The sequence below is a fragment of the Eubalaena glacialis genome, chromosome 5, assembly GCF_028564815.1.
Source record: "Eubalaena glacialis isolate mEubGla1 chromosome 5, mEubGla1.1.hap2.+ XY, whole genome shotgun sequence".
NCBI classification, from domain to species: Eukaryota; Metazoa; Chordata; class Mammalia; order Artiodactyla; family Balaenidae; genus Eubalaena; species Eubalaena glacialis.
This window is the reverse complement of record NC_083720.1, coordinates 116,763,108-116,789,610: the sequence shown is the minus strand read 5'-3', so window position 1 is coordinate 116,789,610 and position 26,503 is coordinate 116,763,108. Positions and strand designations below refer to the sequence as shown.

The 26,503-nt window shown below is 41.2% G+C and overlaps 1 protein-coding gene across 7 annotated transcripts in view; it reads left to right on the top strand.

Annotated features, from left to right (window-relative positions):
- Window positions 1–26,503, top strand: part of DCLK2 (doublecortin like kinase 2) — a 149,675-nt gene that overhangs the window by 62,246 nt on the left and 60,926 nt on the right. The gene's annotated exons all lie outside the window — the stretch shown is intronic.

The window sequence follows — 26,503 nt, the reverse complement described above, 5'->3', positions numbered from 1 at the left end:
ACTTAAATAACTTATTTTATTTGTATGAGATTTTTCCATTTCTAAAATACCTTGGCTTGCATTCCCATTCGAACCTCATAATAATGAAGAAAATGCCCATGATTAAGATGAATGCCCATAATTAAGTGCTCATCAATCTTAGGAAGTTGGTTATTTTATTTTTAATTTTTTTCAACTTTCCATGGTTAAGGACAGTACCACACCATTAAGCCACCTTTCCAACCCTTTGTCGTACAAGTTTTATTCCTGATATTACTGTACGGTTTTTATGCCAGCAATGGAAAGGTAAACCTCAGTTTTGCTTTGGAAATTAGGGTATAATGTCTATCCTCTAAGATAATAGATCTTAACTCTGGATGCATATTAGGATCACCTGGTGGAGATTTTGAATTCTACTGATGAAATGCTGACCCCTTGCCCTAGAGAGTCTGATTAAATGGTCCGGAGCTGGAGCCCAGGACATCAACATTTAAAAAATATGCAGCTCTGGTGGAAACCACTGCTCTAAGGAATACGTTCTCTCTTTAGTGCACATACCTTCCCCACCCCCTACTCCTCCCCTAAATTAAAAGTCTATAATTCGTCAGCAAATTGCAGTAATTCTAGATACTCTGTAGATTTACAGCTATTAAAGACACATTAATAAGTGTGTATACTATTTTAAAGTATTTGAAATCTGATTGTATCAAGTGTAGATTAATCATATGTGTCTCTCTGGGTAATTTTGAGTTGCAATAACATTATACAGAGGAGACAATCCCCTTGGTTCTTGTCACTCTTTAAGACCCTCCTGTTCTTTTGATCACACTGATCTATGAAAACACTTGTTCTGGTTTACAGGAGTAATTTCTGATTTTGTAGACATGAAATGGGTTCAGTCATCCAAGACAAGTTTATTCATAACCTTTAGGGAAGGTTCCTTGAGGGCATGAATATTCCTTCTGTCTTTAATGGTGGAACATACCTTTAGGGAAGGAACTTCCTTGTTTAAAGACCCTTAACAACTGTGGACTATTGAGGTTTTGTAGTTAAATGACAGTGGTCATCAAACTGTGAGCATTTAATTCTGTGGTTTCTTCTGATCTTTGTCTACCTTTGGGTGCATTAGCACTATTTCTATTCTGTAGGTCTAGCAGCTGTTAGAAATACCACAGATATTTGCTGAAATTAGGTGGTAATTTTATATACAGTGCCGCTGATTAGATTGCTCAGGGTTGAGGTTTGTTTTTGTTTTTTTTAATTTGTCTTCCCACATAAAGTTGGTTAGGTTGGGGAATTTGCTCCAATTGCTAACAATTGCTTTTTAAATGTGGAGCATGTTACCAGAGTTGTTGCCATAAGCAGCTGCACGCAGTGTATTAGCTTGAACACATGGTAAACATTTTATGGTTGGAATAGTGAGTGTTGCTTGGAGAAGAGAATTTATTTCAGAGAGAACATAAATTGACCTGGAAAAAAAACGAGTGGAAACCTTGAACCTTGACATGCTATATTCCTGTTTAGAATCAACAGAGGGCTACCCTGAATCCTTCAGTTATATTTACAGTGTTATCTACATTCATTTTAATTGAGTCACTCAGTGTCTGAGTCTGGATTCTAATCATTGCAGAGAGTTTAGGTGCTAATGCCAACATAGTATTTGTTTAAAAATCTCACCAAATTTCCACTTGTTCCTAGTGTTGACTGTTGATGAAAAATGAATCAGGGCTTCCCTGGTGGCGCATTGGTTGAGAATCTGCCTGCCAATGCAGCGGACACGGGTTCGAGCCCTGGTCTGGGAGGATCCCACATGCCGCGGAGCAACTGGGCCCGTGAACCACAACTGCTGAGCCTGCGCGTCTAGAGCCTGTGCTCCGCAACAAGAGAGGCCGCGATAGTGAGAGGCCCGCGCACCGCGATGAGGAGTGGCCCCCACTTGCCGCAACTGGAGAAAGCCCTCGCACAGAAACGAAGACCCAACACAGCCATAAATAAATAAATAAATAAATAAAATTAAAAAAAAAAAAAATGTATCAGTCCATCTAGGAAAGAAATGGAAAAATTTTATTCGAGCCAAATTTTGAGGATTATAATCCAGGAAGAGCATCTCAGAAAGCTCTGAGAAGTGTTCTGCCTATTAGAGGTCAAGGCACAGTTATATAAGGTTTTTGAGACAGAGGGCTGTACATTAAATGATGTAGTATTATCGACAGTTTACATAATCCAGACCTAAGCATCATCGTGGTGGGTCATGTGACCCTTACAAGATCAAGATGGAGTGTTATCTTTTAAGGAGTCCTCTTGTCGATGCGCGTCCTCTTGTTGCTCTTTATAGTTGAGCAGGTATTTCCACTGATGAGGCAAGTTTGGTCGATGCATAATGCAGATATACAATCCACAGTGGGGGGAGAGGGGACACCAAAGGGCAGAAAAGAATTTTTTACGTTTAAATTTTTATTGTCTTACCATGAAGTACGAATTGTATTTCACATGACTGGAAGAAAAACGCACGTTGTAAGAGCTGTGCATTTCGATTTTATCTGAGGACCTTCTGGAGGACTACAGCCCAGGAAACAATCTCTCAGTAGCTCTGAGAGGCCTGCTCCAAAGAGGTAGAGGGAGAAGCCAGTATATGCATGATTTTGGCTAAGGAATACATGTAGTCAGGTATATATATCGGGAAAACGTTACTGCTATTCACAAGGATCAGATATCTCAGTTAATGATATTATGCTTTTCTATGTATGGGAAGATGCAAGAATCTGGGTTCACTAAATTTTTGTTTTCCTGAGAGATCTCTATCTAAGAGGGCTGTTTTTCCAAAGCACAGAGTGCCTTATCTCGTTTTTCATCCTCAATTACTTACATGGTGTACTGTCAGTCAGCGACTGCAGTGGCTAATAACTTGATCCTTGTAGAACTGGATGGTGGGCAACATTCTTTGTTTTACACGAGCATTTTCAGTTGCTTGTGAAATGGAGGCGGGTATTCCCCTGTGTTTTATCTCCGAAGGGGTGAAGTTCTGGGCACTGACTTCTGTGAAGAGTAAACATTTTCCTGTTTTCTTTGTGTGACAAATGACTACCTAAAATGCAAATGTTAATGCATATTTTATCTGAGTTTGTAATTAGAGCACAGCTCCAAGCAGTGATTAAAAGTCCTCTCTGCTCATGCAATCTTTGTGCACCGTTAGGAAGAGGTGGGCTCTCGCCGGGCTGATTGCTGGTCCTTTTCTGGTTAGGAGACAACCCTTTAAAAGCAGCGCTTTTGGCTTTTTTCAGATCCCTCTGAATGGCAGGGAGCCTTGCCTCCTTTTCAGAGTTCTCCCTCTTCACAGGGATAAATGGTGGGCGTGACACTGCCTAATGATGACTGTGATCAAGTAAAATAGCCTCTGATTAAAGAGCTGCTCAGCGGGCCTGCCTGGGTGCATTATTCTCTTGGGAGACACAGTACTAGGGTGGGGTTCAGGGAATTCTCTTTCATATTCAGGAGATAAATTGCTCTCATCGGAGGACCATCAGTTAGTTAAAGGCAATTTAAAATGTGCTTTTCTCATTTCAGGGAAAAATGCCCCCAACATTACCTATTTCAACTGGAAGGGGGGAAGGGAAAGGAACATCTCAGGAGCCTGGCCTCAGGCCTGCAGACGGCAGCTCTTTGGGCCTTTGCAGCAGTTACATCCTTGGCTTAGGAAGGGCAGACTCTCTTTGTGGCTGCACAAGTGACTCTGAAAGAGACTCTTTTCATGCATTGAATATTCATGGACAGTTTCCCATAAAGTTACAGAAGAAAATAGTTTGTATCTGCCTTCTGACCTTGCACCAATCTGCTAGATATTTGTCAGCCAAATGATACTACAGACCTCAGTTAAGACCCAACAGAATTTAACTATTGAGACCTAAATCTAATAATTGTGTGGAAAAGCTAGAAAGACATTGCATCTTGTGGTTTTCCCATCCCCTCCCCCAAAATGGAGGGGACTGTACTTCTGTGTAGAACTACCATTAGATTATTAGTCGACCAGGACAGGAGCCAAGATCTCTACTTCTGTGTGTGTGGCAGCTATTGCAGTCCTAACACTGTAACAGCCTTCCATTAATACTCATAGGTGAATAACTTTGCAATGGCTTGGCAGTGAAACTTAGCATAGTATATGCCCTTCACGTAATCAGTCAATGCTCTTGAAATGGCTAATCCACATTTCTCACTGATCAACTCTAGATTTTAGCTTGAGCTGACTATTGAGCTGCTTACCGAGCTGAGCTATCTCCGTTTCCTCAAGGTGATGTTGCTTTGGAAGGTCAAAGATAGATGATCTGGTGTGATCTGGAGATGTGTTGTTTAATCGATGTTGTGAGAAGGAAGGTCCCATGAGCATTCCAGGGCTCCGTAAGAGCCTGTTCTGCCATCACTCCACATAGGAAGCAAGAGGGTCCACCTCAGAGAGTCACTGTGTTTGTGCTTGTCAGATTTCACACATGATCTTTGCTCTTCTTGGCTTAGGCAGGCAAAGACTCCTGGCCCCTCCCAGGCTGCCCTCTTACCCAGGCCCCTCCCCCAGCTGTTCTAAGTGAAGAGAGTGTCATTCACATCCAGGAGTGCTATTTGATTAGAGAAACTTCTCATCTGACACAAGTAGGACCTTTCCTCTGGAAAATTATTAGAATATTTCCAACATAAAAATTAATTTCTAACAATCCTTACACAGGACTGTACTGGTAGAGTTGTCAGATTCAGAGAAAAAATGTATGGGATGTACTTATACTAAAAACGGATTCGTTGCTTATCTGAAATTTAAATTTAACTAGGTGTCCTGAATTTACATGCAGGTAATGTTAAAAGAAAGAGAAAAAGAAAATTAAAGGAAAAGGAATATCCCTGCTGATATTTGGAGTGGGGAAGGGGAGAAATCAGTAAAAGTGTTTCCTCACTACTGCGACTTTGAGAAACGTCGACTTCAGTCCAGCTTACAAGAAACTAGAATTTTTCAAAATTAGGCTAGAAACAATGAGAAGAGGGAAGTGGATGCAAAATACATAGACAATAGGAGTAGCATGGATCATAGAAGATGGAGGTGTCCCCTGTAATATGGGAAATGAACCATAGTATATTATAGTGGAAAGGTTCTTTATAGATTACTTGGTCTGATTTCTTCGTTTCCCCTAGAAGGAAATTGGAAGTGAAATATTTAGAGGCTAAGTTACCTGACCACATTTTCATCGTCATTTAGAGGCAGAACCAAGAACAGAACCTAGGTCTCTGAACCTTCCTTTCTGAAAACCTGTACCTGAAGACTTTGACATACCGTTAAGTTTAGTCAATCCACATAAAATCAAGTACTTTTGATGGTGGAGACCTCTGAAGAGAGCTTTCTTGTGTAAAAGTGATTAGTACAGAAATTGAAGCAGCAATTACCAAAAAACCTCAGTTTCAGTAACTGCAGTCTCTCCTACAGTGGTCAGATTCACAATGTCCTCAACATATATTCCTGACTTATTTGGACTCCTGAAGGGAGTATCCCAGTTTACTGACCTATAAACTAAGGGAGTTTGGGTTAAATGATCTCATTGGTAACTTCTAACTCTGTGACTCAAAAATCTGTATCATCTGAATCTCTCTTAAGGAATTTACAGTCTTGTTGATAGAAGACATACCCTTATAAAAGAGGTCATTATAAAATTGGTCAAAAATTAATTTTAGTTAATTAAATTAACTAAAATTCAGTATGTTTGATGTCATTATAAAATTGGTCAAAAATTCATTTTAGTTAATTAAATTAACTAAAATTCAGTACGTTTGATGTAGAAAGTAAATGTTGCTAGGCATAAGGAAAGAAATAGCAGTATGAACTGGAATGGATCTTCCAGAAGAATAGGAGTTGAACTTAACCTTGAAAGGGCAGAAGAGCTTGCAGACTAGGGTTGGGAGCGGGGCACAGAGGTAGGAAAAGCATGAACAAGATACAGAAATAAAAATGATCATGGAATGTTCTAGAAATTCAAATGTTGGCTATAGCCTAAAATGTGTGCTTGGAAATCATGTCAGATAGTACTGCCACAACCTCCACTGTCCTGTACCTTCTCTCTCTCCTAGTTCTTTACAATCATAACTGACCCACTCTGGCCAGTCTGGCCTGTTCATTCCACCTCCTCTCTAAGGAGGCTTTTCCAGAGTCCTCCAGGCCACTCCCTCATTTGACTGGATAGAAGATAAATCAGCACGTGAGTCCCTCTTGTGACATGTCCAGAATGTGGCTCAGTAATGTTGTTAAATTATTTTGCTTCTCACATGCACGTATCTTATCTCCTGCTTACAGAGGTTGTCATTCATTTCTTGCTCTTAGTTGCTGCTCCTCCAACACCAGGCATTGTGCCTTGTATGCAGTAAGCGTTCAGTAACGTAATTTGTTCCGAGTTGTTTGTTGTTCTGCATGTTTGACTTAACAGGTAATAGGAAAGAAGTGTAAATGCTCTTTGATGAAAGGGACCTTCCTTCCCTTTGTGCCTAATGCAGTGCCAGGACCACATAGCTAATCTCAGTGGAAGGAATGTGTGGAAATACGCATGTGTGTGACAGGAAGGAATCTACAGATCATATACCCCAAACCCCTAGCTTTATGGATGAGACAACAGAGAGCTGGAACACTTAGTAACTTTCTCAAGGTTACCAAACAAATTTTGGGCATTAGAATCCAGGTCTCCTCACTCTAGCGAGTACTTTTTAAAAAATTTTTTTTTATTTAAGGGATGCCTTGCTTTTCTTATCTTTGCCTGGCAGTACAAGAACAATTAGCTGGATTCAAAGTATTCAATTGTCCGTCTCTCTGTGGCATGCCTCTCCCCTTTTCCTGTATTAGGAGTAAAGTAGAAAGAGCCCCTAGGAGTCAGGGGACCTGACTTCTTTCTAACCCCGCCACTGCATTTGTGCCTTCGGGGATTCACTTATCTTCTCTAAGCTTCCGTTTCCACATCTGTAAAATGGGGTGGGCGTGGATTTGGCATCACATACACGCTTGGTCCCTTCCAGTTACATTCAGTAATCAGCAATAGTTCTGAATTTTATTGTCTTTTGGGGGGTTCAAGAATGTTCCGTTCACTCCAATAAAGATGTTAAAAAAAAAAAAAGGAGTGTTCCATTCTTCTTGGACTTCCCTGGTGGTGCAGTGGTTAAGAATCCGCCTGCCAATGCAGGGGACACGGGTTCGAGCCCTGGTCCAGGAAGATCCCACATGCCGCGGAGCAACTAAGCCCATGCGCCACAACTACTGAGCCTGCGCTCTAGAGCCCGCGAGCCACAACTACTGAAGCCCGCATACCACAACTACTGAAGCCCGCGCACCTACCTAGAGGCCGAACTCCGCAACGAGAGAAACCATGAGAAGCCCTTGCACCGCAACGAAGAGTAGCCCCCGCTCACCGCAACTAGAGAAAGCCCACGCACAGCAACGAAGACCCAACACAGCCAAAAATAAATAAATTAATTAAAAAAAAAAAAAAGAATGTTCCGTTCTTCTCTTCCTTCCCTCTTATAAAGTGTTTCCACAGCATTTGCCAAAAGTAGAAAAGTGTAAGCATGTGCGGGGTGAGGGGGCAGGGAAAGGTGGGTCAGGGAGATGCATCTGAGCTTCAGTGTGAGACAGGCCTGGTGGTTCCCGCTCTTCTGCCCTTCATTCTCCAGGTGGCTCAGGATGAAAAATCCAACTCAGCAGAATGACTGTGGTGTTCAGGACATTATGAATCTTTTCAGTGTGGGATGCCCTATCTTTAGTTCTCATGTGGTCAGTTTGTTTGGTATCTATGTCTGTGAAACAGAACAACACAGAGAGCAAAAAGGCTCTTCCAGGGTGTCACCAGTGATGGAACAAAGGTTCCTGAGGCATTGTGTGAGGAAACCACGGCAGGGCCCCTTGCGGAGGGAAAGAAGCATGCCCCCTTCACCTCTTTTTAAGTGCTGAGACTACCCAGAAGGATGTGTGTTTTCTAGAAGGAAAAACCTGCCCTTTTGGCAGCAGAACTAAAACAGAGAAATTGAGCTTGACCTATTTCCTTAGCAGTGCAAGCCTCGCATTGTCCTCTCAGGCGGTAAGAAAATCCTTGAACTGGGAAACTGACAGCTGCAATCAGGCACTTGCATTGAGGGAAACATCATGCATTTTAATAGGAGTGCTGCTCCTGGATGAGGTTGGGAGAGGAGAGAGAGCCAAGCCGATTCAAACAAAGGGAGCAGAAGGGGGTTTATTACACCTGCAGCTCATGGCAGTGATGAGAGTAAAATTCAAATGATTTATCCCACAGCGGATGTTGATGATTTAAGAGGGGAGGATTGCAGAACTCTTGTGAAGTGGAAAGGGTTATGAATCTCCCATGATTATTAACCCCACAGTACTGAAGACAAAGAAGGCGGGGACAACAAAACATGACTTGTTTAGCAGGAGTGGTCCTTCAACACCGCGCATCAGCAGTGCCCAGGAAATGAGCCTGGGAATCCCATCACCACCCCGCAGATGAGAGAGCTTCCTGTTCGGACATACCACAGGCGGGCACAGGCACATACGCACGTCCACCGAGCGGGTTTCAGGACGTCCTTCCGGCAGCCCTCTTTGCTGAGCATAGCACTTCCCCTCCTGAGTTGCCACCAGCATCCTGTTTGTCCTGGGGTGGAAGTGTTGGAATCTGTTCCCATTGTCAGGTCGCTTCACGGTGTGGTTGCTTTCTTCTGTTCATATTCCCAAGGTGGTCTCCTAAGGCATGTCCACTGCAGAGAATATGTAAAAAGAATGCTTCTCTTTTTAGAACATGGTCCTGTCCACCTCTTTACAACTGCGCCTGCCGAGCCACACCCAGACCAGTTGTGTTTGTCAGAAGCTCGGACTGCTTCTGGGAGTGAATGCATCCGTGAGCCACTTTATTCTTATTTGTTACATGGTTGTGCTTCATTTTAGAAGGAGGACCTGAGTCTTTATCAAAATAGGAACGTGATCATTTCAGAACCCCATTTTTCTGAGTAGATCTTGAAGTAGTTTTTTAAAATGAAGATGGCACTTAAAAAAAATACAATAGGGCTTCCCTGGTGGCGCAGTGGTTGAGAGTCTGCCTGCCAATGCAGGGGACACGGGTTTGAGCCCTGGTCTGGGAGGATCCCACATGCCGCGGAGCAACTGGGCCCGTGAGCCACAATTACTGAGCCTGCGCGTCTGGAGCTTGTGCTCCGCAACAGGAGAGGCCGCGATGGTGAGAGGCCCGCGCACCGTGATGAAGAGTGGCTCCCGCTTGCCGCAACTAGAGAAAGCCCTCGCACAGAAACGAGGACCCAGCACAGCCATAAATAAAATAAATAAATAAATAAAATTAATTAAAATTAAAAAAGAAAAAACTAGTGGGTTAAGACAACGATTCCTCCAGAGATTCCTTCTAAAAAAAAAAATACAAGCTTTGTTCATCAGGTTCCTGTGTTGGTGAGATTATTTAACCTGGGAATATTTCAGCCAAAGATGGTTCCCTGAGAGAGTGCTGGCTGCCATTCTGAGTACTATTTATTCAGGAAAGAATGAAGAAAACCACCACATACTGTGCAGAAGCAGCAACTGCCATTTCAAAATCGGATATTAAAGATGGAACTAATGTCTTGGTCTGTGAGCAGGTTCTTCTCCTGTAGTAGGAGGGGAATGAGAAGAGTAAGGTCATCCCTCAGTACCCGAGGGGAGACTGGCTCCAGGACCCGCTGTGGATATCAAAGTCCACCGATGCTCAAGTCCCACAGTCAGCCCTGCGCATCCACAGTTCCACATCCGAGGTTCAACCAACCACGGATCATGTAGTAGTTCTGTAGTATTTATTGAAAAAAATCCGCGTATAAGTGGACCTGCGCCATTCATGCCCCTGTTCTTCAGACGTCAACTGTATCACTATGATGAGGAACTGGGACTCAAGCCAGACCAAGGCAGAACACATGAGAAATGGAGATGAGGAACAGGGCTGCCCTTTACCAACCAAACTGTGAAGAAGGAATCGTCCTCGGTCCCCTGCCAGGACTTGTCACCAGCCAGTAGAGGTGCTGGTAAAGACTTTGTGGACTATTTGGCCCAGACCTCACCTTTGTGAAGGTTTCATTTAGTCTTTAAAAATATCACCGAATTAATTTAATATATAGTTTGTCTATATTTAAATCATTTGCTGCCCTACGTGTAGAATGATTAACCCGTTCTCACATTTCTTCGTGTTTTAGTAAGTGGAAGTATTCCTGCCTCTTCCCTCCTCACCTCCTTCCCTGTTCTCTGAGCATACGCTTCCTGTCTGCAGGGCTCCTGATACTGGCGTCTACACGGGGTCCCAGTTATCTTTGTTCTGACTGTAAGCTGGGAATGTTCCATTCAAGTCTTTTACGTTGCTAGAGCCAAACAGCTATGGTGGTAGGGGATAGGTGGGTGGGGTTTATTGTGGTGATAACATTTACTTACATTTGGGATCCTGCTGGTGTTCAAATCATTACTACTGTGCAGTCATGCCACCCTGTCGCCTTCTGATCATGTCTGTTTTCTAAGCCCCCTGGTGGTCCATGGCCATCACCATGATGTAGTAGTAAAAGCTGCCCCCTGTGAGTCTAATGCTATGAGCCGCTGAACCTGGAGCCCCTGACTCTGTGCTGCTCATCCTCTCATTCACTGGATAAATATTCCCTGCGTGTCTACACTCAGGCATGACGCTGGTGCTCTGGCTACGATATGGAGAAAGATAGACACAGTCTCCAGGTGCCAGATGTTTTCCCCTTCCTCCTCGCTGCTCCAAGCTCATGCCGACCTACCGAAGCCCCCATCTTGATATTCAATCTGGCCTCAGCCACCTGCTTAGGTTTCCAAGGTACCTTGCCACACCACAAGAATTTAAGGGTAACTTCTGTTGATATTGATGGAGAAATAACGTACCAAAACATCTTCCTGGAGAGAGGCTGAGTGGCCTTAAAGCCGTGGTGAGGCAGGGTATTCTTTAAGTCATTCAGGTGCCACGATGGATTGGAAAATGGCCCAGAAGGAAGGAGGCTCTTCTTTTCAGGCTAAAGAACAGCCTCCTTGTTGGGAAGGGAATAATCAATCCCAGATGGAGAAAACAGACCACGTTCCCTTTGCTTTTCCATTCAAATCTAATCTCATGACATGAGTTTCTGACATGAGTAGCATTCTTGCCCAGACTTGTGGCCCCAGGGAGGGGATGGTTATTTAAGACAGCTGGCTCCCCATGCAAGCCATATAACTTGATGATAAATGCTTACAGACAACTTCCCTTACTCGCTGGTCCCAGTCCCAGTTTAATTGACACCCCCGGAGATCTGCAAAAAAATACAAAGATGTTTCTTTGAAAGAGTATCATCTCTCTGGATGCAAGAAAAAGATAAGAAATTCTACATGCATACAGTTCATCAGTATTTCCCAGCTTATGGAACTCTTCAGGGAGGGATTCCTTTTATGCATTCCCTGTGAAACAGAAGTTTCCTGTGCCTTTAAAACCTGTCTTGTGTTATAGTGTACAATAAATCTGACATATGATTTCATTTTTTTCTTCCTTTGCTTTGTCTTTTGGAAGGATCTATTCCTATGAATTAGTAGTTTTAAGTCATCTTGCAGACTTTTCTTTTCTGAAAGCTTAGATATAGCCCTGTCATGAATAATTTTAAGTTTTAGTAATTTAAAAATTCTTTTTCCCAGAGTTTATACTCCTTTGGTGTCAAGAAACCCTGTTCTTGGAATAACAGTTACGCCTAAGTCTCTAGACCTAAATGTCAAGCATTTGCTGCACATTCCTTTCTCATAGTTGGAGATGAAGTCTGTGGGCAAAGAAGGAATTGACTCACACATCTGTTATTCTATCTGGGAACTTGGTCACCCTAATGCTTATAATATATAAACTGAAATGAATAGTCTGAGAAAATAGGCATTTATCTGAAAGATTCTGAAAGTTTTGAGGGTATGTACAATTTATCTTTGCAATCAAAAATAGTAATGTTAAATGGTACAGTGGTAATCTTTTAAAAACAAAAACTTGGGCTTCCCTGGTGGCGCAGTGGTTGAGAATCTGCCTGCCAATGCAGGGGACACGGGTTCGAGCCCTGGTCTGGGAAGATCCCACATGCCGCGGAGCAGCTGGGCCTGTGAGCCACAATTACTGAGCCTGTGCGTCTGGAGCCTGTGCTCCGCAACAAGAGAGGCCGCGACAGTGAGAGGCCCGCGCACCGCGATGAAGAGTGGTCCCCACTTGCCGCAACTAGAGAAGGCCCTCGCACAGAAACGAAGACCCAACACAGCCATAAATAAACAAACAAACAAATAAATAAATAAATAAGCAAGCAAGCAAGCAGATTGCAAAAATTATAAAAAAAAAAACAAAAACTTTAGGAAAGGATTAATGAGCTAAAAAAAAAAAAAAAAGAGTAAGAAAAACTAAGGCCTGGCTAGATTTTAAAATCAATACCGAGTGAAAAAAGCAAATTGCAGGATGATGTATTTAGTATGCTAAAGCTTATATAAAGTTTTTACAGCATACTGAACAATATTGCTGGTTGTCTCTAATACAAAGTCTAAAAACATGGCTTGGAAGGACCTAGGCTAAATACGTCATAATATTTTCCTGGGGTGGTGGAGAAGAAAGGCAGGCAAGAGGGAGGGGGATGGGGCTTGGGACCAGGAACAAAAGAGATTTTAACTTATGTTTTATTTCTATATATTAAAGGGATCTGAGGCCAACATGACCAAATAACATTTGTTAACTCTGGGGGCTGGACATTACTCTTTGGTCCTAAATATATTCAATTACCTTAAAATGAAAAAGCAACAAAAAGATTTTTCTACCTTCATTCTAAAGTTTCACACAAATGGGAGTAGTGGTGCACAGTCAATGGATACAACTCTTCTGTGTGTGTTTGTATCTTTGATAAACTGATGACTCTGACTGCTGCATATCTTGCCATAAGTCCTCCTAAACTAAGGACTTGTTCTAACAACTTGCAAATCAGTTATGTATACGTTAGTGTAACAAGTCTTGGCTGTGTTTCAGGAACAGGTGCCTTTTAAACAGGAAAATCTAATTGTGGTATTTGCCTCTGCCAATAGCGCTTTTCGTTTTAAAAGTGTTGCCCTAAATGATTCAAATAGATGGCATGCTTTCCATTTCTAAATAGCCCCAGGCATATAACTTATTCAGAGGATTTCTCGGCTGTAAAAGTGAGACTTCCCCCTGCTAAGAAGACTGTGTTGGAAAAAATTTTCTCATTGCTTTTCATGTAGGATTGATGTTGGTTTGAAAATGAAAATTTTGATTCCTTGTCATGGTGAAAATAGATGTAGCTATAGAAAGCAACATCTTAAGGTTTCTGCAGCACAGAACTGCCCACTTATTTTGGACTCAAATCTAGCCTACTCACCAGGCTGGACCATAGCTTAAAACTAGGAAATATACAAAGGGAACTTTGTCATTAGATGGTGTAAAATTTGGGCACTAAAGTTTCTTTCCTTCCAATCAAAGCCTCTAATTCTCGCCCAGTTTACTCTTCCTTTACACTGGTTCACAAAACCTAATATAGCTCTCCCGAACGTTAAATACAGTGAACTAGAAGTGGGCAGAGGGGCTGCTAAAAGAGTAGTTGGGGTGGTCCTTTTGATACAAGAAGTGAAGGTTCAGAGCATGATGGCAAGGGAGGAGGAAAATAACTTTATTAAGATGAAAGAAACAGGACTTCCCTGGTGGCACAGTGGTTAAGAATCGCTGCCAATGCAGGGGACACAGGTTCGATCCCTGGTCCGGGAAGATCCCACATGCCGTGGAGCAGCTAAGCCCGTGAGCCATGACTCATGACTACTGAAGCCTGTGCTCTAGAGCCCATGAGCCACAACTACTGAAGCCTACACTCCTCGAGCCCATGCTCTGAAACAAGAGAAGCCACCTCAATGAGAAGCTCGCGCTCAGCAACGAAGAGTAGCCCCCACTTGCCTCAACTAGAGGAAGCCCATGCGCAGCAACAAAGACCCAACACAGCCAAAAATAAAAACAAATAAATTAATTTAAAAAAAAAGATGAAAGAAACATAAAAAACAGATATGATTCTTTTTTTAAAGATAAGGGGAATTCCTCGGCGGTCCAGTGATTAGGACTCTGTGCTTTCACTGCCGAGGGTCTGGATTCTATCCCTTGTTGGGGAACTAAGATCCCACAAGCCGCAGGGCACAGCCAAAAAGGAAAAAAAAAAAAAAAAAAAAACTATTAAAAAAATAAAGATAGGGATGATTTTCCTACAAACCTAAATAGCCCTTCTACATTAGAGCATGTAATGGTGTTCTGACAGTGCTGAGTGGTTGGTTGGTGCTTTCCAGAATAAGTATGGAATTAACTGACCAAGTTTTTCCATACCCCTTTCACTAATGGTTCTCTTAGTCTTGATTCCAAGGGTCTTTACTACCTGAATGTGCTTACCATATGCTAAACTGTATGCAGAGGATGAATTTCTGGAAAGTGTTGCAGGTTTTGCCTTTATGTTAAAATCTTAAAGGTCACAATATTTCTTACTGCATATTATACTCTAAGAATCTCCAGTCTGGCAGCAAATGGAGTCCTATTCTAAAAACCATATGATTCCAACCTGTGCTTGTAATTTGTTTTTAGTAAGAGTTAGCCAGTTTGTTTGAAGGTATCAATTTCAGAATATATTCAGTATTCCCTAAAGTATAGGAGGTTGGCCCGAACTTGTACTGACCTTATGGCATTACTTAGAAGTTGATCCTTAAAAAAAAAAAAAAAAATCCTAGATATACACTTACATACTTGCCATTCATTTACTTCATAAAAGTATGACATAGAAAAATGGTCTGGTTATTTGGGTTTTAGACAAGTATAAAAACTTCTCTGACTTATCTCAATAAACTCTCTTATGCCATTGTCATAGATTGTAAATCACACTGTTTTCTTCTTTAGGGAGACAGTGTGTGGTCAAGTACAAAGGATACATTCCAAGTCAGACAGGCAGAGTTCAAATCTCAGCTCCTCCCTCACTGGCTGTGTGACCTCGATCAAGTTACTTAACCTCTTTGAGCCTTTGTTTCTTTTTTTGTAAAATTGGAAAAATCGCGCCCACTTCATAGGGTTGTTCTGGGGGTTCAATGAAATTGATGTGTAAATGAGAGATTCGTGGTGTACAGTGTGTAGGTAAGTGTGCCGTGCGTGCTTGTTCCCTTTCACTTTCTGTTGGAAACAGAAAAATTTGGATTAGAAAATTGCCACCTTCATTTTGGTTTTCAGTTGCCTCTTCTGTAACACTTATGATTTCATTGTTTGTTTATTGTTGGAAGATGCCCGAGTCCTAGGGAACATTGACTCAAAGTTCTAGTCACATCTGCTTGAAAACATTTGGCTCCCACTTCAGAATTAGAGGAAAACTCATGATGGTTGGTTTAATAAATTTCTTCTGACTTCTTCACCTGAATTCTTCTAAAATTTTGCTCCAGCCTCTTTCCCTTGGTGGAAAGCTCTGGAGTAGATTTGAAACTTTTTTTTTCCTGTAGGAATTAAGACTGGGGCCCTCAGTGGGGGGCAGTCAGAGGGTCAGTTTAGAAATCATTTCCTTTATAGGAAGAGTGATCATTGTCTCTCCTCCCAGAATAACGTTTGGTAGCTAACTATCTCTGAATTTTTCAAGGTCTTTTCAAGGTTTCTTCCTGAAACAAATCTTTGGCCTCAAGATTCTGTGATTAGTCTTGATTGGAGAATCATCATTATTATGGGGAGGCCACAGTGGGAAAAGGAAGGTTAGGTCCAGTATTTTTAAATGAAAGCAAACTAAATGTAGAGAGTTGTCTGCAGATGCCGCTGAGAAGCCCTTTACTGTAAGTACCGTCATCTTTTAGCTTCAATTCTGTTTCCATGGCAGCCACATGGTTGGTGGGTGCCTGGCTGAATGGTTTTACGGGAAGCTGAAAAACATTGCTATTCTAAGTAGCTTTCTTTTTTGTTGTAGAAAGGAGTCCTTCCCTGACTGCAGGCTAGCCAGCATTTAGTGGGAACAAAGCAGGCTATTTATGCTGATTGTATTCTCGGTAGAGGGTAAAGAAATGGGGAGAATCCCAGCCCCTGCTGACTGACCTGTGCATTTATTTTTCTGGTTGTTGTTTCTAGCATTTTGGAAGAACCAAGTGACTTATTTTATTTCTTTATTTCAGATATGATTTCCCTGTTCATTTTAAACAGAACTTATATTCCAGAGATAGAACTGGTTAAAAAAATAAATAAAAAAATAATAGTGGTGGTAGCAGTGGTAGTGGTGTGTGTCTGGTACAGTGCTAGTTATGGTGAAGTCAATCTGCTGAATTTATAGCTTTCAAGTATCTATAAGGGCAGTGTATGAAAAAAAAAAGTGTCCCCTGCTAACAATAGAAACAGGAAGGTAATGGCTCAGGCAATTATAATATTAGGCTTATCCTTTATTGTATATTAAAATTGTTCTTTGGATTTTTTAAATATTAAAAAAAGTTATGTTTCTGTTTGTTTATATAATAGAAAAATTGTGGTACAATAGTCTATGGGGGGTTCAAAATGCAGTTCTCTTTTGGCAGTTTATGACTTGTGACCATTTCTTAGGAAAAAACAAAAGCAAGGGTATCGATGCAATTCCATTAAAAGCCTATATAATAATTTTAGTTTCAAATATAAGCCACTTACTGGACTTTCTTTCTGGAGCTCCTTCAAATCCTCTTTAGAAGTAAGCTAGAAAAAAATGTTGCTGCCTAACTACTCTTCTGTAGAGGCCACCTTTCAAAGCTGAACTCTGATAGTGAAAGCATTTGATTTCAACAGGAACTGTGGACGTTTGTTCTCTCTCTCTCTCTCTCTCTCTCCCTCTTTCTTTCCTATACACACACAGTTAAAATGAAAGAAAACCCATAAATTCCAACATGTATTTTTTTACTTCTGATATCCATCATGCCATTATTCCTTTGATAAAGTGCGATCCTTGCTCCAAAAGGTAGACATTTCAAAGGTGCTAAGATTTTGACCCTGACTCTATTTAGGTAAGTTCTTGTTAGTTTAAACTAGTTTCTCACTGAGATCCAATGATGTTTGTTTTGCATTTTTATCAGGTCTTGGAGATTTTCAATAAAATAGGCTTCGAAAGTATCTCAAGAGATCCTTATTTGATAGAACCCCGAGTATTTGAATGGCACCAAATGGCAAGTTTAATTGCAAATGCTTTCCTCTACCAAGTGGTTGTAGTAGTAGAGTTCACAAGCAGTTTTTCTCAAATCACTCTAAAATCATGATGAGATTTAATTCCTGAAAGGGCTTACATGATCTAAGATGAGTATTTTAAGGTATCCGGAGCCAAAATTTGATTACCAAGTATTTGCTGAATACCTCCTATAAGGAGCTAAGGGTTTGACTGGTGTGGTCAAAGAGTTTATAGATTATGTTGGCATAGAAAACTAACATCATAAATCTGGGAACAAAGACTACCTTGTATGATAACGGGTTGATAAGAATTCATAGAAAGAGTGTGAGATGGAGCTTCTAGGGAGGGCTACCTGGAAGAAAAGGGACTCAGGGCATTTCATTAATTCCACAGAAATTTACTGAACAGCTCCTACATGCTAGGTGCTATGTATTGATACTATGCTAGAATTCTAGTGATGCCCAAGACAACGATCCTACATGTGTGGAACTCGCACTCTGGTAAGAGGTCCAGGCACAAAAACCAGGCAATTGCCTCAATGATAGTATCTATGTTGGGCAAATTACAGAGTAAGTATTAAGGCAACACCTGGATTTGGAGGGCATGAAGATTGCATTGACGACGATATCTTTGAGGAAATGTGAAGCTGAAACGAACAGAAAGAAATCCCAAATGGACGTTGCTGTTTACCCACTTATAATAGTGTTCCTTTTTTTCTCTCGCAGAAAAATGCACTCAACTTTTCTGAAAGCATTGTCCTAAAATATAAATAAGCTTTTCTTAGAAACTAAAATATTTAGACTATACAACTTTGTAGTAGGACGTGATCTTAGAAAAATCCATCCTGCTTTACCAACAACTAACTCCTTTGTAACTCTGGAAAGGGTAAGAAACACAAGATTTCCAGAGTGCTAGGGGGTCAGGAAATGGAGACCTTCTGTAGTTCAGAAAGCAAGTGTCCAGGGAGGATGACATCTCTGTGTCCTCCACCTTTTTTCTTTGGAGGAGAAGGTTTATTATGCTCCTAATACATGCATAGTATTTTTATCAGACCTCAAGCCCTTTGTTTCTGTATCCTTTGGCAGAGACCAAACAGAGAAAGAAAAAAAAAAGTGGTTGGGGCAATCTCTAAAGAACTAGCACTGGAATTATGGCTGCCACCTTTTTACCCTGATCTAATTAATCTGTTGACTGAAGGATAGAAAAATTACTGTTTTTAAATGGCCCACATTCATTTGGAAAACTCAGATATGCTCCTGTAGATACATTATTTCTCAGTCTGATGTTTCCCCCTTAGAGCCTGCTGATGGCTTTACTTTTGTACCTTAGCAGAATTATTACTTTCCCCTCGTGTGTGTAGCTTGCTTTCGTAAGCCACAGAACATCCATTATTCATGAGGAGCTTCTTGCATGGAAAAAAGAATTTAGAAGCAAACCGTAAGAGGTCTTCTAAACTGATACGCTTTTCCTCACCCTGTTAAGAATGACTTTAGACATTATTCAAGGTACTGATACGTTTTTTTTCTGAGTCAGGTTTAGTGACATGGCCCATAACTCAATGTTAAATGCCAGTTTTAAAAATGTATGATAAAAGGAGCAAACAGACCACCAGAGTTGAAGAACAAGAAATATGTTTAAAAAAACTATAAAAGGTAGAATTATCTAAGTGTCCAAACATATGAAATATTCTAAAGGTATTAAATATTTTACGGGATGCTGTTTTTCATCAAGTTATTTCTTTTGGGTGTTCTTCTATTATAGCATTCTCTTATTGTAACGTTTTGATGGTACTTACTACTATTCTTGTTCATCTCCACCACTAGACTGTGTGCTTCTTGTCTTTCGTTTATGCCTGGCATATAGTAGGGACATGATTCATGTTAGATTGAATGTACAGTAGTAAACTAATGTGGCTTCCATTGGTGAGAGAGAGTTACTTTAGCTTACATCAGACCCTGAGCATTTTATCAGATTTAAAAAATTTATTTATTTATTTATTTAGGCTGCACTGGGTCTTAGCTGCAGCTTATGGGATCTTTAGTTGCGGCATGGGAGCGTGGAGTCTTACCCACTGGACCACCAGGGAGGTCCCTCAGATGTTTTACTTTGAAAAGTATCAACTGAGTTTGGGGAACTATGAAGAACAATTAAATATGTGATCCCATATGCTTGTGAAATTTAAGCATGGGCAAGTAATGACTGCATTACATGGAGGCCTAGTATTACACAAATATAATTTTGGCATAAAATTAGATTGATATGCTTACAGTTCTGTCTTTATATTATCTAAAAATGTTGACATTTATAGGTATAGCTTACATACATAAGATATAAGCCAATGCTTTGCTTTGATATATTATATTTAAGTTAATTCTTTTTCTCGTTTGTAATTATTCTAGGGAGCTGTTGGTAGAAACATGTTTTAATATATGCATATAAACATATATATTTTACATGTCAAATGTATACCTATATGTGTTTATCGTATATTACATGAATCACATTTTTGTGTAGAATTTCTGGGAGCTTAAGATATCTTAATTTGGGAGGCAGTGATTTTTCCACAAGTGAAGACTATCAGTGGCAGCTTTCCAAGTTGTCAAGTGATTTTTTTTCTCGGAAAATATCTAATTTATTGAACTTGTAGGAAAGCACATACTATTTTTTTGTGTATACTTAAAGAAAAGATTATCCATTAAGTTAAATTTTTTAAAAAACATTTGAGGCCGTGAATTAATGAAAATGAAGAAATAACGTGTACCAGCTCCTTTCACGTACTATCACATTTTTCCCTTAAAGACGAAATGAAACTGGTCTGCTGCCCGTTTTGTGGACAGAGAAATGAGCCTCCGAGAGGTTAAGTATCTCCCCAAGGTCCCACCTGTATGAAAGGGAGGAGGTGCAGCACGGTGGTCCTCTGCTCCCAGCAAAGCTTGTGCTGAGCCTGTGCTTCCTGCACGGACATCTGTAGTTTAAACAATACCATAAGTGAGTTATCCTGTACAATGAAGGTAGAAACAGAACTGAAATCTGCTCGTTCTTCTGTGCCTGTTAGTTTTTTAGCTCACCTTTAATCATGCTCATCAACTTGCACCTCTGCCTGCTGGTGTTCTGTTTCTAGCGTGTTTTAGGTTTACGGTTTAGTTAAACATGGTAATGACAGTGCATAAAAGTCCATGTTTACACTGTGAAAAATATGAACAGAGACTTGTATTTTAAATCAGCAGCAGCAGCGGGAGAGAAGTTCCCATTCATTCCTTATTTACTCATTATCAGTGGAATCTAGGTTTTTGCATCATCTGTGTTCCTATCGATTTTCTTCTATTGACCGGTCAGGTGCAACCCCATGAAACGGTAACAATTCCAGCTTAAAAGGGTTTGATTTTTCTAAAACACTGTATCGGCTGGGTAGCTGCTTTCTAGTTTTAGAACCAAGAATGTCTATTATGCAGGTTGTGGGACCCTGAATGCGCCCCTATTGCTGCCTGCAGGCATGTCATATTTCCCTCCCCATTCATTCTCCCCACAATCACAGGTTGCAATTCCACACCTTTTTTTTCTCCACGAGTCTGCTGTACTTCCTCCTTCCCCCACCCCTGGCCCCTGCCTCACTTTGAGCTGATGACTTTGCTTCAAGCTTTCTCAGTGAAGCAGGAAGCAATCCACCAGCTCTCCCACCCCCACCACATGTCCCCACCTAGCAGCTTCCACCTGGTCCTCTTTATTGCCAAAGACTGACCATAGTCTCATGCAAGTCGAGCCCTTCCACCTGCACACTGATCCCATGCCCTCTCACAAAGGGATGCAGCTCTAGCAGTTCCCTGTCTTGCCTCACCATTTTTGTCCTACTAGATCATTGCAACAGCATAGTAACTTGTGTTATCTCTCTCATCTTGAAAACAAGCTCTCTTGACCATGGATGGACTCCCTGCTTCCTTCTGCCACCTCCCCACTCCTCTGCTCCACTCTTCCAGTCGCAACTCCCTGAAAAAGTTGTCTGCATTCACCGTCTTCAGTTCTTCTCCTGTCCTCTGTTAAAGGTGCTGCAAGTAGACTTTCTTTTCAACCACTGCACCAAAACTACTTCTGATCTTCAAGATCAGCGATCTCCTTGTTGCTCAATTCAGTGGTCACTTCTCACTCTTCATCTTACATGGCCTGTCAGTAACATTGACTCAGCTGATTGCTCCTCCTCCTTGAAACACTTTCTTAGCTTGGTTTCCAGCAAACTACAAGCACTCGCTTTTCTTCCTCCCTCATTGACTGTTCCCTTTCAGTCTTGTTCGCTGTTTTTGCTTCTTCGCCCTGACCTTGTAAAGTTGCTGGGTTTCGGAGCTCAGGGCTTAGACCGCTTCCCTTTGTGCCTTAATTGCTGTAATTGAGCTCAAGATTTTAAATACCATTGATGTGCTGGTGAGTCCCAAATTTATATCTCCAGGCTAGATCTCTCTCATGAAATTCAGATTTGTTTATATCCGACTTTCCACCCAACACCTCCACCTGGATGTTTAATAGGCATTTCGCAGTTCACATGCCAAATCTAAATTCGTGGGCATCCTCTCCACCACCAACCTTGCCCATTACCTTGTACTCTTCCATGAGAGTTAATGGCAAGCCCATCCTTTTAGTGGCTCAAGCCAAAAACCCTGAGCCATCACATTCTTCTCTCTTCTCTCAGGTCCCCATAGCCTTCTCATTCCATCCACTCCTGGCACAGGCCACTCTCATTGCCTGAGTAGCAATAGCCTCCAACTACGCTGCCATCTGTCCTTGCCCTTTTAGAGTTTAGTCTGAGCGCCGTGTATCCTGTTCAAAGTAAGTCATGTTGTGCGGTCCTCTGCTCCAAAGCCTCTAGTGGTTTCCCATCTCACCCAGAGGAAAGCCAAAGTCCTGACCAGCAGCTGACAAAGCCCTACCCCATCTGCTTGCCTCCGTCACCTTGCTGACCTGCTCTCCTGCAATGACTGTTCCCCCTCTAACTGTGCTCCAGGACTGTTTCCCGTGACCATGCCAAGGCTTTTGAATATTCTCTTCTGTTTCCTGGAACACTGCCCTCCCACCTCCATCCCTAGACATTCACGCAGCTTCTCCCTTACCTCTCTTAATATTTTGTTCAGATGTCATCTTTGCAGTGAAGCTGTTTAGTATTGCAGCACCCATGCCCTGCATTCACTATTCCCCATCCTTGTTTTCTTTCTCTGTAGCACTTATCACCTTTTGACATTGCATACATTTACTTATGCATTTTTATCCTGTGTCAACTCACACTGGCTTCATGAGGGCAAGGATTTCTTTCTCGCTCTGTTTTTTGTTGTTGTTGTTTGTTTTTTGTTTTACTGATGTTTCTGTAGCACCTAGCATGGTGCCTGGCACATAAGTTCTCAATACAAATTTGTTGAATGAATGAAAACGGGAGTTGTTTAATATCTTAAGAGGTATGTTGGTATCCTGAGTACACGTTAATAAAATAAAATTAGCCAAAATACATGTTTGCTTATCTCAGTTTATCATTTATTTATATGACACCTATCATTTCTTGAGAGTAGTGATGACTTATTTGAGGTAAATCTGAACCAATTGCTAATTATATAATTTGGTTAACTGTTTAACCAGATATGTACTTAATGGCTAGAATCTGAATTAAAGGGATGCAGACATCTTATGCAAACCATGTTTGGAAAGCCAAACTTATACTGACAGGTGAAATCATTAAACAATTGGTTAGGAAGAACTATCAATAAACAGAACTGCTGGGGGAGGGGGAATAAACCACCTTTTGATCTGTTATATTCCTTAGACTTGATAAATACCTTTATTCCACATAATAGGCAACTTAATTATTTACTTTGGCATTTATTCTACTCAAATACCAACTAATTTAGTACCAGATGAAATGTTTTCTTGTAATAAAATCAATTAAAAATTAATTGACTTTTCAAACAGACATTCATACAGGTATATTTTAGAAAATTCAGTTGTAATTTTTTCATGCTAAATTGATTACGAAAACAAATGAAATGTTGATTTTTTAAAAAATGGATTAAACTTTGGTAGATGTCTGTTTTATTTGGCCAAGATAGTAAAACTGGATTCAGTTCCATTTAAGAACCATTTATTAAATGTATGTGTGTAAAGAACAAAATAGTGGGAGATATGAGAGACATAAATGACTATAAAACAAGGTGGAATGTGGTAAAAACTATAAAAGTAGAAAGGGACTTCCCTGGTCCAGTGGTTAAGACTCTGCACTCCCACTGCAGGGGGCATGGGGTTCGATCCCTGGTTGGGGTTAGATCCTGCATGCTGTGCAGCTCGGCAAAAAAAAAAAAAAAAAAGATAAAAGTAGAAAGATGAACTCTGGGATTCCACATAAGGGGAGGCACCATGGTGTTAAGTTTATTTATTTATTTATTTTAACTTTTTATCTTATATTGGACTATAGTTGATTAACAATGTTGTGATAGTTTCAGGTGTACAGCTAAGTGGTTGTTATACATGTATCTATTCTTTTTCAAATTATTTTCTCATTTAGTTGCATAATATTGAGCAGAGTTCCCTGTGCTATACAGTAGGTCCTTTTTGGTTATCCATTTTAAATATAGCAATGTGTACATGTCACCATGGTGTTAAGTTTAAAGCAGAGATATAGATGTGGAGGACCTGTGTCTAAATTCCTGTGCTCGTGTTCATTACCTGTGTGGGGGCAGGTTGCTCACTCTAGATCCGCTTTTCTTGTTTGTAAATGAGGAGTGATAATAGTATCAACCTCAGGGATATTGTAGGGATTAATGAGGTAACACATATACAACACAGAGAGACAATTCTGAGAGGTTAAGTGATGCCTAAATTCTGTAAGTCTTACATGTAAGTGATGGTGGTGGAGATGGCAGTGGAGATTGCATCTGTGACACCACTCACCCCAGAGAAGTTACTCTGTGTCTGAGAACTCAATTCCAATAGGAGCAGCTCCATACCAAGCCACAGGTCATTCAACAGATATGTATTAAGCATCCACCAAAGCCAGAATTCTCCTAGACGCTAGGGAATGATGAATCAGAAATATCATTGCCTACCTGGAGGTCACGGCACCAAAGAGTGGTCAGAAAGACCACTTCAGGCTGAGAAACAGCATGGGGAAACATATAGTAGTAAGAACCAGCACTGAAGTAGAAATTACTCAAACGTCCATTAACTGATGAATGAATAAACAAAATGGGGTATATCCATACAACCGAATATTACTCAGCCACAGAAAGGAATGAAGTACTAATATGTGCTACAACACGTATGGACCTTAAAAACATGCTAAGTGAAAGAAGCCAGTTGCAGAATGCTACATACTGTATGATTTGATTTATATAAAATGTCCAGAATAGGCAAATCCATAGAATCAGAAAGTAGATTATGGGTGCTTAAGAATGAGGAGATGGGGGCATGAGGAGTGAATGGTAATGGGCCCGGGGGTTTCTTTTTAGATGATGAAAATGTTGTCAAATAGATTGTAGTGATGGTTGCAGAACTCTGAATATACTAAAAACCATTGAATTCTGTGCCTTAAATGAGTGAATTGTATGGTTTGTGAATTATGTTTCAATAACGCTGTTTAACAAAAAAGAAGCACCAGCACCATACAGGTAGGGAACCCAGAGAAGTCATGATGTGGCTGAGGAGCAGGTGTGCAGAAGAAATGGCAAAGACAAGGTTGGAGGCTCAGGCAGGGTCAGTCTTGTGTGCCCCGTGAAGGAGCATTATCTTGTCAAGGAAGGAGGTCAGTGAGCGCTGTGAATGGTGCGGGCATCCTGTCACCTTAAGAGACTGCATGTGCCCACATGGTCTTCATTTATTTCCACACCTGTGAGAACAGTGATGACTGGAACGAGGGGAGCAGTAAAGACTGGAGTTAGAAAGCCTGTTATTAGGCAGTGGCAGGCGCCCAGGCAAGAGAAAGTGAGAGCTGAACCAAGGAGTAGGGATAGAAATATTTGGGAGCCGTGTAGAAAGGAAAAATGATGTGAGGGATTGGTGAAGAAGGGAGGAAAGGATGACTCCCAGGATCCTAGCAAGGATGAAGGGGTATGTGTGATCGCCACCTGAGATGAAGAGAAACAGTTTTCACAGGAATGGTGAAATATGTTATTCTTCTATTATGAACTGCATGTTTGTGTCTCCCCAAAATTCATATCTTGGAACCCTAATCCCCAGTGTTGATGCCGAAAGCTCGGCCTCTGTACACCGGCACCGAATCAAATCTCAGAGACAGAGTTTTGGGTGAAGTAGAAAAGAATAGCTTTATTGCTTTGCCAGGCAAAGGGGGACACAGTAGGCTCCTGCCCGGAAAAACTGTGTGTCCCCACCTGGGAGGATTTGATGCGGAGTTTTATAGCAGTAGTTCAAGGGTGGGGTTGCTGATAAGATCAGGGTGTGTGCAGGGCCTGCTCTCCTTTACTCTGATCTCGGGTAATTTCTTGATGAGCTTCTCTGGTTCCTTTAATCTGGCCTCTGGTGGTTTTTTGGCTGTTCCTCCCTTGATTAGCATCTGTTCAGATCTGCCCTTTGGAACTCAGGGAAGGTCATGGAGGCTGGAGTCTGTTCCCTACAAACAAGAAAATGGGGGACAGAAAGGCTTCTGTGCCCAGGAGCCCCACAGGGTCCTGCTTGGTTTCAATGTGATGCTATTAAGAGGTGGGGCCTTTGGGAGGTAAGTAGGGTTGCATGAGGTTGTGAGGATGGAGCCCCCATGACGGGATTAGTGCCCTTATAAGAAGAGACAGGAGAGAGCTGGCTTCCTCCTGTGTTGTCCCCCCACTTCCATGTGACGAAACCAGGAAGAGGGTTCTCATCAGAACCCAACCATGCCGGCACCCTGATCTCAGACTTCCAGCCTCCAGAACTGTGAGAAATAAGTTTCTGTCATTTAAGCCACCCCGTCTATGGTAATTTGTTATAGCAGCCCAAACTGACTAAAAACACGCCTTAAAAACACTGTGACCTGAGCTGAGTTTCAGTGAAGTACAGAAGCCACATCTTGCTTGATGAGGGACTGGAGCAGTTTCCATGCCTGTTCCACTTTTGTGTACAGTTCACTATCTTCTCTCTAGAGCATTTTTTTCTAACTCTAGAGTGAGATTTTTTTTTTTCAATAAAAAGCTAAATAGTGATCAGGAAGACTTAAGGAATTATTGAGGTTCTCAATCCTTTCAAGTACTAGAGCACTGATTTTTTTTTTTTAACTGCATTATTATTGGGAGAGGAGTACTTTTTTAAAAAGAAATCTTATCATACATCCCATTAAAAAACCAGGTAAAATTGGAGCCTGTTT